A 19,495-nucleotide genomic window follows, 5' to 3' on the forward strand; every position below is an offset into this window, starting at 1 on the left:
ACGGATAAGTAGGGTAAAAACGTAGCGCAAAAAAGACGAAGACAAACAAGACAAGGACAGTGTCCTTGTCTTTTTTGCGCAACGTTTTTTACCCTTGAAATGAACCAACAAGCCCAAGCGTCTACCCTACAGATTTGTAGCCGGCCGTTAGTAATAGCCATAACAGTTTTTTTAGAATTTCGAAAACGCGATTAGCCTCTGCGCTGTGGCCCAACAAACTGTGGCTACATCGCGCCAAAATACATGAGCATTTGAAGAGCATGCAGGCAAAGCAACCCCTCCAGTGCACGTAACTAGTCGAAATAGCCCAATTGTGTCGAGACACAGGGGCAAGGGTAATCGCGTTTTCCGAATTCTAAAAACTAATATGGCGGTTACTAGCGACCGGCTAAAGATCTATAATTGTAACCAGGCGCCTAACTCTAATATTTAAAAAGTTAATTACTAGAAATTAGTTAACCAGCTCACTAGTTAAGATGATTCACCGGTTCTTCGGTGTCCGCCAACGCTGGCAATACCATGCCGCGAAAGCCATATTTTTACCTCAAAACTTCTATTTTTGAAAATTACTTAGTCTTCCCTGTAACACCTGGTATAACTTCCCCTTTCAATCATTTTGTTTTTACTTTACCTGTGCATTTCTACCTGTATATAGTTTTGTTTTTTCTCCTCCTTAATTCTTTCGTCACTTCTACTTGTCTTCATTTTGCTTTTACTTTAAAACCGTGTACGCGCGTATGATTGTCTGTAACGAGTTCACTAATTATATTTCCTTATTCTGTTTGATTGTATTTCTAGCTTGTATTTGAGAAATTTCATATTTGTTCATATTTGGATTGCTTTATTCGTGATTGTATTTTGCTGTATGCTGTAATTTTGCTGTAAAAACAATGGACTTGTCGTTGTTTGTTTGCTTGTTTGTTTGTGTTATTTACATGTCTGTTGCCTGTTCTCGCTGTTTTCATGTTACCGCTTTTTTTTTGTTATGCTTTCTGTTCGCTGTCACGCCTTTGTCTAAAGCAGAGGCCTAGTTGATACATCTTTCTTTTTTCTATCGCCTTGACTGCTGCATTACTTCACTTGATTATTTTTCTTTGTTGGGAAATGAATGTATATTTTTTGTATGTGTGTGTATGGTGTACGAGCACCAAGACTTTAGGGTTGTTTCTGGGAACTTAAAATAAAGATCTTCTATTATTATTATTATTATTATTATTATTATTATTATTATTATTATTATTATTATTATTATTAATTTCTTTTGGGGGCTCTATGGGAGGAGTATCTGTGAGGAAAGGCCTTACGCTTATGTCACACTGAATAAACAAGGCTCAGCCGCTAGAAAGAATAGTAACCATGCTCAGTTTCACGTTTCTGATTGATGTTGCTGTAAAACTCAAGCAGCCCCCCCCCCCCCCACCCCCTGCCGGGTCTCCGCATGCTGAGCCCACAACGAATTTGTAAAAGCTTTCGCCAGTTTTCTTTTTTTAATTCCCGCTTTCCCAGGCGGCGGCAGCGGAGGGAAAGGTGACCGGAAAGGCACGGTCACCTCGTGTCTGCCGTTCGGCGCGTCCTGCAGCCAAGGTGCGGCGCTTCCTGCGTTTTCCGTCACTTAATTCTCGCTCGGAAGACGAGCGGCTGTGCGCCACAAATAAATTATTTAAAGAGCTGCCAATGCGAGACAATATAGCGTCGCGCACTTCAGTGTTCCAGAAAGAAACCGAGTGATTCTTTTTTTTTCTTTTGGAGCACTGGCTGTTACTGGCGTAATAATAATAATAATAATAATAATAATAATAATAATAATAATAATAATAATAATAATTCGTTTTGGGGGAAAGGACATGGAGCAGTATCTGTCTCATATATCGTTGGACACCTGAACCGCGCCGTAAGGAAAGGGATAAAGGAGGGAGTGAAAGAAGAAAGAGGTGCTGTATTGGAGGGCTCAGGAATAATTTCGACCATTGGGGATCTTTAGTGTGCACTGACATCGCACAGCACACGGGCGCCTTAGCGTTTTTCCTCCATAAAAACGCAGCCGCCGCGGTCGGGTTCGAACCCGGGAACTCCGGATCAGTAGCCGAGCGCCCTAACCCCTCAGCCACCGCGGCGGGTATTACTGGCGGGATCAACGGGTTTCGCGTCGTCGCTGTATGCGCGCGCACCGGCGATCACGTGACCACCATCGCAGGTGAAAAAAAGTTAACTGGTTTTCAGGAATGGCAAGGGCGCAGTAACTTCCTCACTTCTTGGTGGACACCTCAACCGAGTCGTGGGGGAACGGAGGAAGCGGGGAGTGAAAGAAAGAAGAGAGAAATAGGAGCGGCAGAGGAGGGCTCCGGAATAATTTCGGCACGTGGGGACCGTTCACGCGCACCGATATCGCACAGCACACGGGCGCCTTTTCTCCATCGAAACGCGACCGCCGCGGCCTGCATCGAACCCGCGTCCTAGGACTCAGCAGCCGAGCTCCATAACCACTGAGCCACCACGGCGCGTATCACCACAGGTGCGGAGCAGGAGAGGAGGGAAAAAGCGGGAGGAGAGCGCGACGGGGAGATATCCCAAGTGCGGCGCAGCAGAGGCGGAGCAACATGAACAACGTCACGGCGCCACCATCGGCACGTCATATGCTTCACAGCTGTATTCTCGTAAATCTAGTTCTACTTTTGTAGCATAAATGTGCATTTCCGCACTGCTAATTGCAGCGCTTCGTTATGTTACGTCTCGCCTACAACGCGCGGTATAGCCGGCGCGGATGCAACGGACGCCGCGGCTTCGTTCATCGCGGCCGCAACGCCTCCCGCCAAGCGCGTCCAGGCAGGTTTCAGTGCCACGTGTCGTCGTGCGTGCGTGCGTGTGTGTGTGCATGTTTTGCCCACGCTTGTCAAAGCGCGGCAGCCGGGGAGAGGAGCTCCCCAACTAGGAGGCGAGGAGGTCTGACCGGCGCCGGCCTGGCGGACGCGCCCGTCACGCCTGAACATGTTCATGCGTCGCCGTCTTGTGCGACTCATCCCAAGCCGCTCCTTCTTGCCCTCGACTCCGAGGGTATATAAAGAGAGCTGCCCCGGACGCCAACGAGAGACTTCGATTTCTTCATGCGAGTAACGTGGTCGCCCTGACCGGCTGCTCTTTTGGCGATGCCAGAATAAACAAGTTGTTCTGTTGCCAGTCGACTCATCCTTTGCCGGGACCTTCGGATGTTTCCAGCTTTGCCCCAGGCCGCCAGGCCAACGCTACCCTTGGGGCTTGCAACCCAAATGCAACAACTGGTTGCCAGCGGTGAGATCCCGACAACGGAGGCCAGCAGCGAAGATATGCGGTCAACTGTATGCTGAGCAGCACAACGACCATCCGGGAGCAGTGCAACGAGCCCTGTGTGATGACTGGTTGCCTGCAGCGGAACGACTGCGCTGAATTCTTGGCTGCGAGGTTTGGTGAGTGCGGGACTTTCTTCTTCTGAGTTTTGCCAGGCTTTTGTTAGTGTCAGAAACAGAGCTGGTAATTGGGTTGTCGTTGCTGCCGGGTTAGTTTGCGGCAAGACAATAGTAGGCAGTAGAGAAAGCAGCATTCGGAGCAGCCATGGATTTGAAGTCGTTGCGCAAACCGAAATTGCTGGAGCTTGCAAGAGAGTTGGGTCTGGATGTCTCAGACAAACTCAGAAAACCAGAACTGCTAAGGGCTATTCTTGAGTTGGAGGCTGAGGATGACGAGCTGTCGGAATGCCTTGAGACCATTGAGGAGAGGGAACAAAAAGAAAAAGAGAAAAACGAGCGCGAACGTAAAGAGCAAAAAGAGAAAGACGAGCGCGAACGGAAAGAACAAAAAGAGAAAGAGGAGCGCGAACGTAAAGAGCAAAAAGAGAAAGAAGAGCGCGACCACGCTTTAGAAATGAAGCGTCTCGAGGTAGAGATGGAACGCGCTCGTAATGGAAGTCAGGCACACGGTGCAGGAGAACGGGTATCGTTCAAAATGACTGACCTGATGCGGCCGTTTAAGCTTGGAGAGGACATTGGTTTGTTCCTGGTTAACTTTGAGCGAACGTGCGAGAAGCAGGGGTTCTCTCGGGAAACGTGGCCACAGCGCTTGCTCACTTTGTTACCCGGCGAGGCGGCCGACGTAGTCGCTCGCTTGAAGAGAGAGGAGGCAGAGGATTTCGACCAAGTGAAATCAAGTCTGCTAAAAAAGTACAGGCTGTCAGCGGAGGCGTTCCGTCGGAAGTTTCGGGAAAATGAAAAAGGCAGAAATGAGTCATATACAGAGTTTGCCTACAGGCTTATGTCAAACATGCAGGAGTGGCTCAAAGAAGAGAAAGCGTTTGGTGACCACGAGAAAATTCTGCAGTGTTTCGGGCTGGAACAGTTTTATAGTCGGTTACCTGAGAACGTGCGGTACTGGGTCTTGGATAGGCCAGACGTTAGTACAGTGGCTAAAGCCGCCGAGCTAGCCGAGGAGTTTGTGACGCGTCGGGCTCGCGGAGCTAAGGACGGTCAAAAGGGTGAATTTGGCTCCAAGTCTGAGAGGCCGAAGTTCACACCCATGAGAGCAAGGGGGGACACGCGTAGTGCGGATGCGAGTGAAAGCAGTCCGACCGAACGTAAGGAGACGGCGGCAGCCGAAGCCGAACGCAGAAAGCGGTTCGAGAGGAGGCAAGCGCGCGTGTGTTATACGTGCCAGAAGCCGGGTCACTTTTCGGCGCAGTGTCCAGAAACAAAAAGAGAAGTCGTGTGTTTGTCATTATGTAGCACTGACGAGAACATGAAGCTTCTCGAGCCTTACATGCGAGACTTCCTCGTGAACGGGAAAGAGTGCCGAGTGCTTCGTGATTCCGCAGCTACAATGGATGTAGTTCACACCTCTTACGTAGAACCCGATATGTTCACGGGCGAGTGCGCATGGATCAAGCAAGCAGTGGAAGCTCACAGCGTGTGTCTGCCCGTAGCAAAAGTGGTTATTGAAGGACCTTTCGGAGCAATTGAGACGGAGGCCGTAGTGTCATCTAGGCTGCCCCCCCAGTACCCGTACCTATTTTCGAACAGGTCCGATCACCTCCTGCGCGAGAAGGGGCTTTGGTTTGGTGAGGCTAGCGTTCAGGCCTTAACCGGATCGAGAGTTCGGGAGCTCGCTGCAAAGGCGGTAGTTGCGGGGCCGACATTGTCGAACAATGAGAAAGGGTCGGAGGCGCAGCAAGCTGATATTCAGAGCACGTCAGAACTGAATAAAATTGAGCCTGTAGCGTTGAAGGCACCAGGTACTGGAGAGGAAATGCCCGACACGGGCAAGTTAGAAGAGCTTCCGGTCGAGCTTCCGGGACTAAGCTCAGTGACGAACAGGGAAGACACTGATCAGGTCATTAGTGACTTAATCATTAAAGCACCGCTGTCGCCTGAGCAGAAAACCGAACTACACCAACTCTTACAAGAGTTTCAAGGTCAGTTCTCTGAGAGGCCTGGTAGGACTTCTGTCCTTACTCATGATATAGAACTTACCTCGCCAGAGCCAGTACGATCCAAGGCGTACCGGGTGTCACCCCGCCAGCGCGATATTATGGAGGCTGAGGTAAAGAAAATGCTACAGCTCGGTGTTATTGAGGCGGGTGAGAGTGATTATACCTCCCCTTTGATTTTAGTTGAGGTACCGGGCAAGGAACCTCGTCCTTGCGTCGACTACCGCAGGCTTAATTCCATTACTAAGGATCAAATTTATCCGATCCCTAACATCGAGGAGCGCCTTGAGAAAGTTAGTAGCGCTCAGTTTATTTCCACCCTAGATCTTGTCAGGGGTTATTGGCAGGTTCCACTTACAGAGGAGGCTAGTAGGTATGCGGCGTTCATTTCACCAATGGGAACATTCCGTCCTAAAGTTTTGAGTTTTGGTTTGAAGAACGCGCCATACTGCTTTTCAAGCCTCATGGACAAAGTGTTGCGGGGACAGGAAGAATTTGCTTTACCGTATTTAGACGACGTAGCGATATTCTCCGCATCCTGGTCTGAGCATATGGCACACTTGCGGGCAGTGCTAACCCGCCTGCGCGAAGCGGGCTTGACAGTCAAGGCTCCCAAGTGCCAATTAGCACAGGCCGAGGTTGTCTACCTCGGTCACGTGATTGGACAGGGTCGTCGCCGCCCCTCTGAAATAAAGGTGGCCGCTGTGCGAGACTTCCCGCAACCGCGCACGAAGACCGATATTCGGTCGTTCTTGGGTGTCGCCGGCTACTATCAGAGGTACATCCCCAGGTACTCCGATATCGCGGCTCCCCTGACGGATGCTCTAAGAAAAACAGAGCCCCAAACAGTCGTCTGGAGCGAGACAAAGGAGAGAGCTTTTAGCGCCCTAAAGAGCGCCCTAACAAGCCAGCCTGTGCTACGATCGCCAGACTATACCAAAGGGTTCGTTGTTCAGTGCGATGCTAGTGAGCGAGGCATGGGCGTTGTACTGTGCCAAAGGGACAATGGAGAAGTGGAACACCCCGTCCTGTATGCTAGTCGTAAGCTGACCTGTCGTGAGCAGGCGTACAGCGCCACCGAGAAAGAGTGTGCGTGTCTCGTGTGGGCCGTTCAGAAATTGTCATGCTACCTAGCCGGCTCGAGGTTTATCATTGAGACGGATCACTGCCCTCTCCAATGGCTGCAGACCATATCTCCCAAAAATGGCCGCCTCCTGCGCTGGAGCCTCGCTTTGCAACAATATTCCTTTGAGGTGCGTTACAAAAAGGGGAGTCTCAACGGTAACGCCGATGGCTTAAGTCGAAGCCCCTAACGTAGGAATCCGCCTCAAAGTTGTTGGTTACTGATGTTTTCTTCCTGAGGCAGGATTTTTAACATATTGCTTTTGTTTAGTGTATCAAAGTGATTATGTGCTTTCTTGTGCAATTTTCCAATTTGTGGACGCGTTCTGAGTGCTGCTTGACTACTGTATGGAACTAGGCAGTAGTATAAAAGGGGAAAGAGCCTGGCAGAGCTTAGTGAGGGTTGTCTCGTGCTTGCTGACTGAGCGGTTGCGTTTCGGCGTAGTTCTAACGCTTGCTGGGAACGAGCACAAAAATGGCAACTCTCCCGAAGTGACTTTGCAGTGTCCTATGTGATCCTGAACCCGAGAACGAGGCCTTCTCTGTGCGCTGCGCTCAAGCAACGTCGAGGGACGATCGGTTTCGATTACGAGCATCATCGAGCGACATCCCTCTGGACAGCGGATGCAGTCCCCTGACCATCGGGATCTCCTTCTCCCGGCGGGGCGGTCTGTTACGTCTCGCCTACAACGCGCGGTATAGCCGGCGCGGATGCAACGGACGCCGCGGCTTCGTTCATCGCGGCCGCAACGCCTCCCGCCAAGCGCGTCCAGGCAGGTTTCAGTGCCACGTGTCGTCGTGCGTGCGTGTGTGTGTGTGTGCATGTTTTGCCCACGCTTGTCAAAGCGCGGCAGCCGGGGAGAGGAGCTCCCCAACTAGGAGGCGAGGAGGTCTGACCGGCGCCGGCCTGGCGGACGCGCCCGTCACGCCTGAACATGTTCATGCGTCGCCGTCTTGTGCGACTCATCCCAAGCCGCTCCTTCTTGCCCTCGACTCCGAGGGTATATAAAGAGAGCTGCCCCGGACGCCAACGAGAGACTTCGATTTCTTCATGCGAGTAACGTGGTCGCCCTGACCGGCTGCTCTTTTGGCGATGCCAGAATAAACAAGTTGTTCTGTTGCCAGTCGACTCATCCTTTGCCGGGACCTTCGGATGTTTCCAGCTTTGCCCCAGGCCGCCAGGCCAACGCTACCCTTGGGGCTTGCAACCCAAATGCAACAGTTATAAGACATTTGTCAGAAAAAAAAGGGGGCAAATGTGTGAATAAATAAATTAAAAATGTTTCCTTTTTTGCAACTTTTAGAGGTTTTTAAACATCTGTTTCCGCGCATATTTGTGCCAAGTTACATTTTTATTACTTTGATTATACAACTGGTAATGAATATTTTATTACTACGAACAAGTGTCATCCGGGGACGCGAAAGAACAGCACACGTCAAAACAGGATGCGTCAGAACAGCGCACAAAAAAAGAGTACAGCGGCAAAACAGCACAGGGAAAAAACGGCACAGCGACAAAAAAGCACAAGTAACAAACAGCATGGCGAAAAAACAGCACGACGACAGAAGAGCGCAGGGAAATAACAACACGACGACAAAACATCACATCGAAGTACGGTGCAGCGCTGCTAGAGGGGTGAACTATCATGGCCATAACCACAAACGGTAAATCATAACACGTGGGGCAGCGACCTTTGGAGTTAGCGAGTGCTCGTTTCGTTGGCTCATTAAAAAAACAAGGCAGACTTATTGATTGAGGAACAGCGTTGCTTGAACGGATCCCGCCTTAATCCAGGCGCACGAGCTGAGAAAGCCGCGGCGGATCAAACAAAGGGGGCGCACATTCGACACCATGGATCACTGCAAAAGCGTGCGCAACCATGCAGAACGCGACGTGGCTCACAAACGCGCGGGTTCACACAACGCCAAGGCGCACTCCCTCGATGCCGTGCGACGCTTGCGCATTCGGTTAAACATTCCACACAACCAGTTATAGCGCTGACATTCATTTTGTTAGCGTTAGGAAATCTTTTCTCGGAACACGCTCTTGAGCGCAGTCTGCTTTCCTCTTGCACATTGCAGCCGGCGAATAGGGGCATTTCATTTGTGACGAACCGAAAGCCGTCGCGACGAAATAGGCCTCATAAATGGCGTGAGGTGGTCCCACGAAGCGCAGAGTCGACATGCGCGCTTCAGGGCTACTTAAACATACATTACAAAAAAATTGTAAACCTGCATTTGTCGAATTTGCTCACAACTACAGACACAAAGACCGTCCTGAAAGGTTGGCACATTTCCTCATAAAACGCCTAACGTGTTCGTTTCGTACCGTTGTTTCATTTGGGGATCGGATCTTTAACGTGCACTAACATCGCACAGCACACGGGCGCGTTTAGCGTTTCGCCTTCAATGGAGACGAAACGCAAAGGCTCCCGTGTGCTGTGCGATGTCAGTGCACGTTAAAGATCCCCCAGGTGGTCTAAATTATTCCGGAGCCCTCCACTATGGCACCTCTTTCTTGCTTTCTTCTTTAACTCCCACCTTCCTCCCTTGCCTTACGGCGCGACTGAGGTACCCGACGCGAAGTGAGAGAGTTACTGCGCCTTTCATTTGCTCAAAAATTACAGCAGATTTAGCTGAATTGACCAAATGCGAAGCATATGTGCGCTAGCACGTCGCGTTTCATTTCACTTTCGGTTCGAAGCTAGAGTCTCAAAGCCAGGCTTCGGGCAAAGATAGAAGAAATCGGTGATGGGGACCTAATTAGTGGTAGCGCATTATAAAATTTTGAGACCGGCGCGGAGAAAATGTCAGCCGACAACGTAAGAGTGGATACGCACCTTCAGTAGGCGCTACGTACCGTCTGAAATATTCCAAACGCAACGCTGAAGTAGTTGTTTACATGTTCACAACTGCACAACACGCCATGCACGTTGCAACAGGCCGCCGTCTCCCAACTGCCTGCGTTGCCAGGTTCAAACTCACGTTTCATCACCGGGTTTAGCAAGCGGCTTGGCAGCTGGCAACCGCCAGCAGTTAGTTGGATCACAGCCGAGTTCATTCATTGTCCGTTTGAATGCGCGGGCTGAAGACACAGCTCTCCCTCGAGTCAGTATATTAACTATGAATGATTGTCGCAGAGTTGGATTATTGTGACAGGTACGGTTGGCTTCACAAACTGCGCTAGCGGTGCGTCCTGGATCCATTGCGCACGGGTGGAAGGTGATGAAGACGGCATGCAATGCACAGCGCGAGAGAGTTACAGTTAAACACGAGGGGTGATCGGAAATAAAGAAAAAACAAAAAGCGCGGCGATAGCATATATTGTTCTCGCGCAGTATAGCCAGCGAAACTAATCTGTTCGCGCCGCCGCGGGTTCGAAACCCAAGCGGTGCGCAATTGCGGCCATATTTATTTTATTTCTGCAGGTCTCGCTGGCTTCAGACCTCAGACAATTTTTTTTTTCATTTCAAGATTGGAAGCCTCAGTACAAGCGCACTAAAAACAAATTTTCATTTTCAATTAGAGTTAACGTTGCAAACATGAGCTGTTGGTGAAGCCAACCGTGCCTGTGATAATAATTAACTCTACGACAATCATTTATAGTTAATATACTGACTCGAGGGAGAGCTGTGCCTCCAGCCCACGCATTCGAATGGACAATGAATGAACCCCGCCATGATCCAACTAACTATTGGCGGTTGCCAGCTGCCAAGCTGCGCGCTAGTTAAACCTGGCGATGAAACGGGAGTTTGTACCTGGCAACGCAGGCAGTAGGGAGACGGCGGCGTGTTGCAACGTGTATGACGTGTTGTGCAGTTGTGAACATGCAAACAACTTCTTCATCGTTCTGTTTGGAATATTTCAGACGGTACGTAGCGCCTACTGAAGGTGCATAACGTTGCCGACTGAAATTTTCTGTGCGCCTTGTAATGATTCCAGTAATTTCCGTGCCTAATGGTCTAAACACAGCTATTATTTAATTGTTTTTTTGCCAATTATCAGTCGAGCGCACAAGCCCTAACAACGCCAAAGCGTTTCAGAATATCGATGTTTGGTGTACTGGACAAGGACGTTATCCGAAGAAGACCGCTGCGGCCAAATGAGTGATATAGATCCGGCTTTCTGAATACATATAGCGTATACACTACTTGTACGGATTGTAACGTCCCGATGGTGGCGATATCCGAAATATACTGAGACAAGCCTCGTGTGTATTTTATTTTGCACCCGCAAAGATTTTTTTTTTTTTTTTACCAGCGTAGGGTGAGCTCGCAGAGGGATCGTATATACAGAGCGGCGCTTTTGGCTTTTTGCTGACCGGGTGCGTTTATACATGTACACAGCATACTAAAACACATTAAAAGAAAACGCGCGCAGCAGTACTGCGTGGACAACGCTTAGAAATGTCGGCGCAAGAATAGGCGTTTTCTACGGTGTAAACGTTCTCGGCACGGCATTAGATTTGAATGCTGCCGTCTCAGAACTGAATAGGGAACGAATTAGTGCCTCGATTCAATCTGATACAGCGACAGTCGCATTGCGCTCAGCCACTACTCCGATAGTTCGTTGTCGAAAGCCTGCAAATAAAAACTTTGGCCATTACATATGCGGCATCATTTCTGTCTCGCCGGTCAGTGCGGTCCCGTTAAGTGGAAGCTGCACCGATATTGCGCATGTTTCTCAGAACTGTACCTCGGTTAGCTTAGTTACTAAAGGGAAACAGTCGCATGTTGCTATAATAAGTATAAAAATGCAGCATTTTGCACATTCGCGCTCGAGCGACTGGTCACGTAATTCATGAAAAACGCTGCACTCCAAAAAAAAAAAAAATCCGAAACCGAAGCTGCAAGGGGTCTGCTTAAACGTCGGCGATTATATACTCTATACAGTTATAAAGACAATTCTAATTTTCTTTAGGCATACAACTATGCTTCAAAATCGTATCGAACCCGCGTACCAATTAATAAATGTTTTTTTTTCGGAAAGGAAATGGCGCAGTATCTGGCTCGTATATCGTTGGACACCTGAACCGCGCTGTAAGGGAAGGGATAAAGGAGGGAGTGAAGGAAGAAAGGAGTGCCGTAGTGGAGGGCTCCGGAATAATTTCGACCACCTGGGGCGTGCACTGACATCGCACAGCACACGGGCGCCTTAGCGTTTCGCCTCCATAAAAACGCAGCCGCCGCGGTCGGGTTCGAACCCGGGTTACAGATGCTCATTTTCTGCGGGATGTTTGGAGAACTCAGTGAAAATTCCGATCATTTTCAACCAAGTTTGCTGGCCGCAGTAATAGGTAGAAGGTGTCAGCGCGCCGATGTGGACCACTTATCGGGGCCAGCTTTCCTAGCCTGCAATAATATCTAGTCAACATCCGCAAAGGGGGATTTCATAACGAAGTCGGCAGAGAGAACAAACTTGCTTAAGGCCCACGGCTTACCGTTACCTTTTGATAGCGAATTCCAGGTACGGTTAAAACAGGCTGAGAACAATCGCGAGTGGTAGTGCCGTGCATGATGTAAAAAATGAAAAGTTCATTCGCACTTCGGACGCACTTCTTGACAAACGGTTCCCAGCAGCGATTTGATTTTGATTGATTTAGGGTGTTTAACGCCCCAAAACGACTCAGGCTATGAGAGACGCCGTATTGGAGGGCTGCGGAAATTTCGACCACCTGGAATTCTTTAACGTGCGCTGACGTCGCACAGTACACGGGCCTCTAGAATTTCGCCTCCATCGAAATTGGAACGCTGCGGCCGAAATCGAACCCGCGCCTTTCGGGTCAGCAGCCGAGTGCCATAACCATTGAGCCACCGCGGCGGGCCATCCGCGTCATGAGGGGAAAATTAGAAAATTAGTTTTTGAAGAAAGGAAAGGTGCACAATATCAGTCTCACTTCTCTGTGGACACCTCAACCGTGCAATGCGGGAAGTGGGGAAGGTGGAAATGAAGGGAGAGAGAGAAATCATCTTTAACGTGCACGGACATCAGCACACGGGCAACATGGGCGCCTTTCGCGTTTGGGCGCCGCGGCCGGGTTCGAACCCGGGTACTCCGGCGAAGGAGGGCGTGAAAGAAGGAGAGAAACGCCGGAGTGTAGGAGCGCAGAGCTCCCGATTACTTTCAGCCACCCGGGGTACCAGGGTTTTTTTTTTCACTGATATCGCATAGAACATAATAGTGTCTTTTGCGTGCGGCTTCCATCCAAAACGCGGGTTAATGAGGAAACAGCGAATTTTCCGCCAGTGACCTTTTTGTATCGTTTCGCGAAGAGAAAGCTGCACTTTTAGTCCAGGTAAGTGAAAACAAAAGATCATTAAAGTTGACCGTTACACCTTTGCCCGCTATGAATTTGCCGGGAAGCACTTATTTGTGGTGCCATGTACGATAACTTGCATGCAGTTGCAGGCAGCACGCCAGCGACGTGCGCGCATCCCAGCTTTTTTTTTTTTTAGCACAGCGAGAGGACGGAAAGTCTTGCGAGAAATCGGGAGTTAACTGTGTGTTTTAAACAGACTTTCATCGGAAGAAAACACGTGCATAAGTTTAAACCACAGTACGAGGAACTTGCATGCATTTCATGAGCTTAACAACCACAGTTAACAACCACAGCTTAACAACGGCGACAGCTGTGGCACATTTTCGTTTATTGCATTTTTGCGCAGTGAACAGAAAAGCAAGACACCCTGCGGTGCAACAACCAGTAACGGGGAAGCAAGGGAATTTTGATCTCAGGCATACTTCTGCTGCATACTACATGAAAGCAGGGACATGGTGCGACAGGTACGGCCATTCACACGACTTCGAGCCCTGCCACATGCCAGCTGCAGAACATGTGCAAAGCAGATCACGCAAGAAGCCCCGCGTGTCATTCCACAGAAATGTGTAACTGTGATGGGTACTGTTGCAGGAAAGGCAAAAAGCAAGCGAAGCGAGGGCGTCAAAACTACGCAGCAATGTAGTACCTTACGATGTGCTGCGTATCCTAACGCTGATTCGCTGTGGGCTTGTTGAATGCAAGTAGCATGCCTGGATGGCCATGTTCAGTCAGTCAAAAACTGCAGCATGAATTCAACTGATGCATTGAATGCCACGCTATTTTTAGTTGAGAAACACAGCTGACCGACCACAACGCGAAACGGGGTCAAAGCAACCGAAACGAAGAGCGCAGAAGAGTGTCGCCATCAGTCGGCTAGAGAAGAGACTACAAATACTTTCGGTTTCTGTTGTGCTTGGCAATGATGCCGCATAATATTTTTATGGTATGTTTTCTTTGCAGAGGCGAATGGGTAGTAATTTAATACGATGGTTATACTTTCGAAATAGAGAAATGTCGAAAGTACGAGGCGGCTTTGTTTCAGTACTTGAGCTAATGTCGGGAATAATTCGCACTGCCGCAGTGCGGCGCTTTGCTTGGGCGCGAACGTTGAATGGTTGAACACGCTCATTTTAGTTCACAGTAAACTAGCAGTGCTAGCCGCTACAATCGTTATGAAAGAGCTTTGGTCGACCAAAACCTACATTTTACTGAGAGATAACGCTCAACCGTCAAGAATGCCCATCTTATGTACTCTATCGTGCCGATCGAGGTAGGTTCGACGAAGGGGCCATATGGAAGAGCTAGCTTCCTCGTCCGCAGGTTGACTCGGCGAACTTCTTCCAGGAGTTATTTAACGCATAACGAATATAGCGGCCGCGGCGGTCGTATTTCGATGGAGGCGAAATGCTAGAGGTTCGTGTACTGTGCGATGTCAGCACGTTAAAAGCCTACGTGGTAGAAAATATCCGAGCCCTCCTATACGGCGTCCCTCACAGCCCGAGTCGCTTTGGGACGTTAAACCCCATAATATCTAAAACCAAAACATAGCGAACGTGTAACAGCCCTCCGAGCATCAGTGGTCGGTGTGCGATGTTGCCGGCACTTGCGCTAAGAATCTAAGATTGGCTGTGGCATGGTCCTAAATGTATGGCAGCAGCATAGTGATATGCGATCAGTTGCTCACATATCGAGTCGCACTTCCAGCAGTTTAAAACATTGAAATTCAATCGAAAAGAGCATTTGTAAACACGCTGTTTCTTTGCATGTGGTCAGCAGCTCAATCGAACTTCAGCTTTTTGTTAGTACCTAAGTTGCAGAGATAAAATCGATGAACTAAGATCAAATTTATTTTACTTCTATAAAGCACACAAATGGTCCAATGGAGCCTTTTGGGATCACCGAACGAACAAAGGCAGCAGCGTATTAATAAATAAACAAAGCCTGCCGTTTTAATGCAGATGCATGGAAGAAGGATATGAAAAAAGAAGCAGGACATAAGCACTATAATAGCCTAATGAGGCCATTGGGACATCAAGTATGAAAAATGTTGAGACAGAATATGCTCGGAGTTGTTTTGTGTACGTGTATTTAGTTGCCAGTTAATGGTTGCAATAAATTGATGTGTGTGTTGACAACACATGATCATACAGGCAGGAACTTTTTCTTGCTGTTGGTCTCAGATGGCCTTTTATTTTTTTTTCCATTTTCCACTGTGTCCATAGTCAAACAAATGGCTCAGGATTTCAATTTTCTGTGGCAGCGCAGCGCTATTATGCTACCTCTGCTTTCTTTTGTGAAGGTTGTGCCAGAGTCAAGAGTTTGTTTACAAACTGTGTGCTCAGTATTCCATATTTCAACAGCATGAAAACTGAGACAAGAAAACGAGGCGAGAGAAACACAGTGCTGCCTAATAACTGAATACAAATAGACAACATTTATAGGCTGCAGAAAACGAGAACAATGACTTAAAACACTACGGGAAGTTAAAAAATGACAATAGAAAGTTTCAACTGATACCAGCATGACAAGTTTACGCCTGCACCTGCCCCTAAAAACAAGAAACACAAACACAAGACGAATATGGCACAATGCACCATCATATTCAATCAGGCCTAGAAATCGCAGACTGTACGATCGCAATCTCACTTTTGTGTACGGCCACTGAAGCTTTTGACACAAACTTTTCGCTGTCTTCAAGGGTAGAAAAAGCTACAACTGGCCGCAAGCCGTAACCACATATCACCATGGGTGCACGCTGAGATTTGTAGCCACTGGTCCATGAAGCAGAATGATGGGCACATGGAAGTGGGCACACGCTTGTTTTTCATTAATGTTGCCTGTCCAGGGGACATGCAGCCTGTCCAGGGGACATGCAGGAAGTTATTGTTGAATGAGTGAAGCGTTGTTACAGAATTACACTCTGCTGCACAACTTGCTTGCACTGGAGTGGAAGCTACAAGCTCAAGACAACAGCTTCCAAAAACATATTTGCTCGCATTTGCGAGCCTGCTGCAAAGCTCCAGAAGCCAGCACCTTTTTGTACCTGTCACTTCCACTCCACTGCGAAAAAGTTCTGAGACTGAGTATAGTTGCATGGTGTGAATCTTAAAGCAATGGTACGTGGCTTCATTGCTGTGATTAAACAGAAAAAGTGCGAAATGAGCAGTTTCAGGAAGATATGTGTTTTGCAGTGGTTTATGACTTTTCTTATTTCTCTACTTCCTTTGCAGATTGTATGTGGCCAACTTGTGGAGTGTATTCACATCTAAATTATGCCATGTCATAAAAACAACAGATAAGTGGGAATTATAATATAATATTGTCTACTCTCACAGCTTACAGACTAGTTTCTTTAGGCTTGCAGAGTGGACGTCTCCAATCTCCTGCTGCACAGTACTTTGCACTGTGCAGTAGAAGTAAACACGAAAGTTGAAGTGTTAAGCTTCACTTGCACATTCTTCACTTATTTCTCTTTGCCACGCACATGCAGTACATTAGCACAACTTTGTGAGATGTGTCCATGCCCACAGGGTTCAATGCTGAGCCAGGAAGCGGGCCCATATGGCACCTCCAGAGCTACATATCCCTGGATTGTTAGCAGACAACTTCTGTACTCCCATGGAGTTGTGGATCTTAAAATATATTGTCAGTGCACTGCTTTGCGATTCGGCAGTGAACCTTGCAGGCAGGGTAGTTTGACAAAGGCTATGTTTTTCTGCATCATGACACCTAACGGTAAGTTGCGAGTGTGATGGATAAGTTGGTTTCTCACATTTTGTTTCCTTGTCCACGCAGTGTGAATGTGACTAATAAACATGCTAGCAACTATATTGTACTTGCACTGTACAGCGATGGAGGCAAAATGCAAAGGCGCCCCTGTGCTATGCGATGTCAGTACACGTTAAACATTCCCATGTGGTCAAAATTATTCCGGAGCCCTACACTATGGCACCTTTCTTCCTTTCTTCTTTCACTCCCTCCTTTATCCCTTTCCTTACAGCCCAGTTCAGGTATCCGCTAAGATGTGAGACAGATACTCGCCATTTCCTTTCCCCAAAAGCCAATTTTCATTTTCACTGTACAGCAGCAGCCTGCAGGTAAGTTTGAACTGTGTTGCTAGTTTCCTCCCCTCACACATTCAACACTTCTTTTTATGCACTGTGCAGTGGAGAGATGCCATGGGCTTTTATATGAGCCCATGGGACCTGCTGGATATACATAATTGGCTGCGGTAAGTCATCATGGCTTGCTTCACGAAAGTATGAAGGGCATGACTTGCCACTGCCCTCAATAGATCCGTTGGACATCGGCAGATCTCCCACAGATATTCGTATATCTGGTGCAGGACGTACACCAAACATCGGATGGATATCCAGTGGTTGATTGGAAGTATATCCATAATCATTATTGCTTTTCAGCCATGCCAAAAAAGGCTTGCCCCAGAGTTCTTTCCAGCAAAAGTATTCTTTCCTTGATGTTTACAGGCAAATATAGTAGAAAACATGCACTTCAAAATTTTTGTCAATGATTAATTATGTTAGCAATCATTTAGCTACTCCCAAAATCATTTATTTACCAGGGGGCATACATGATCCAAAAAATGAACGGTGACATCCTATGACAAGGATCACATGGTGATTAGTTTTTAAACAGCTTTTCTAGCATTGCATGGTTTTTGTAGCCATTAGTACTTTGCTCCATCTATTCTAAAAGCATTTAAAGAAACCCCTCCATGACTGCTTACGAGGAAATGCAAGAGGCGACAAACAATTCACTGCACTGCAATTTTTTATGTTTAAATTCGATGATGTAAAGTGGTATTATTGTTGCCTTGAATATCATATCACAAACCAAAGAAGTGCTGGTTTTCTCGGTGTTCCTTCCTCACAAAAGATTTCATCTGAGGGTGTTGTTGATTTTCCGCATTGCTGCCTTGTTGGTGTTTGTTATGGTGATGGCTATTCCTCATCCCTCCCAAACACTTCACCAAGCACGAAGAAAACACACTCCGTAGACTACAAACACACACACTGATCACGCCACACCTCTATAATAAGTGGTATCCCACTGGCTTCACAACAGAATGCCTTCATTATGAGGATAACCTAGCCACATCTTACCACATGGTATGGGCTTGCCAAAACAACCCCAATATCCCCCTCATCCCCAACCCATTCATGGACCAGTGGGAGGCTGCCCGGTCCGAATCTGACCCTCACGACCTCAAGTGGCTGGTTGACTGGGCCACGAGGGCAGTCCCAGCCAACAATTTCCTGAAATTGGGATCCCCCTGCTGAATATGTCTGATACAACAATGTGTAAATAAAGAAGTTTTTCCTTCTTTTCATCTCAGGGTGCCTGTTGGTGACTAGTGCCTGTATCTTCCAACCCGAGGCTCCAAAGTTTTCAAGAAACACCCTGAGGCCTTGCCTCTATGCGAGCACTAGAGTGGATCATTTGAATTACAGCAAATATATACATACTTCAAGCAGCTCCAGCTAAAAGTACAAGCACTTTTTCAGCTGGGATCAATATCTACATTTTCATGTGGGATATTAGCTTTCAAGCATAGTATCAAAAGCGTGCCATATAACAGGTTTATGGAAGCTGTGAAAATGAATATAAACAAAGCTACAAGCAGTCATGTTCACACCTACACCTAGCCTGATTTAGTTGTGAAAAGAATGTCATTTGTGCAACTCCCTGCAGAATCTATACCAGTCTGCACTCTGCCACTTTTCTTTCAACAGGCCAAAGCTGGGGCACACATGTATAACATTTACATTTTTCAGGGTTTTTTTCGCACAGTATGACTGGAACAATGTGTTGCAACTCCTTGCAGTCAGATTTGAACTTGAAAACTGTACAGATTTGAACTTGCTTAGGTGCTGTGCCTTACTTGTTTATTACTGTTTGTCTATCTTCTAATGACCCTCTGCTTGAAGCCAAGACTTTGCAATTAAGTAAACCAATTAATATAATTAATTAATTTAATTAATATATTTACCTATAAATCTACCTGATCCACACTGAGCAACATGGAGCCCTTCACCCCCGCCAGTGATGTCATCTTTGTCAAAGTTTTGAAAGTACAGATGGATCTGTTTTGGTGCCTCATTTTACAGTTCTTGAACTTCACTGTCATATGTTATGATGAAATTCAGTGTTACGTATTTTCTCTGTCCTTACTGCATGCAAGTATTGGAGAGTACTGTAAATAATTATAGAGTGATACATACTATTTTGTTGCTCTTTGTAGACTGCTGATTTAATACCACCGCCAACCCCTCTCCTTATGTAGTATACTTTTGACAGAACCGAAATTTGGGCGAGTTGGTGTACGTTCATGATGAAAAATAATGCGAGGGGAACACAAAGGACAAACAGAAGGACGCAGACAAGCACTTGTCTGCGTCGTCCTGCCCATCCTTCGTGTTCCTTTTGCGCTATTTTTTCATCACGAGCGTACCTTTGACAGATGGTCTTCAGAGATACAGAAAGAGTGACATCATGCATGCCTCGCTGGACAATCTCAAAGCACGGAACTTGGCTTCTGTTGTTCTCCAGAAAGGTGCACAAATCTCATACAGTCCCAAAAGTGTTAG

At 47.6% G+C, this 19,495-nt stretch overlaps 1 protein-coding gene across 1 annotated transcript in view; it reads right to left on the reverse strand.

Moving 5' to 3' along the window:
* Positions 1 to 13,779, reverse strand: part of LOC144115510 (solute carrier family 25 member 35-like) — a 51,267-nt gene extending 37,488 nt beyond the window's left edge. Inside the window, exon 1 of the mRNA XM_077649919.1 lies at positions 13,537 to 13,779. The gene's annotated coding sequence lies outside the window, so the exon portion shown is untranslated. The remainder of the gene's footprint in view (positions 1 to 13,536) is intronic.
* Between the last annotated feature and the right edge of the window lie 5,716 nt (positions 13,780 to 19,495).

The sequence above is a fragment of the Amblyomma americanum genome, chromosome 1 (genome assembly GCF_052857255.1).
Source record: "Amblyomma americanum isolate KBUSLIRL-KWMA chromosome 1, ASM5285725v1, whole genome shotgun sequence".
NCBI lineage: Eukaryota > Metazoa > Arthropoda > Arachnida > Ixodida > Ixodidae > Amblyomma > Amblyomma americanum.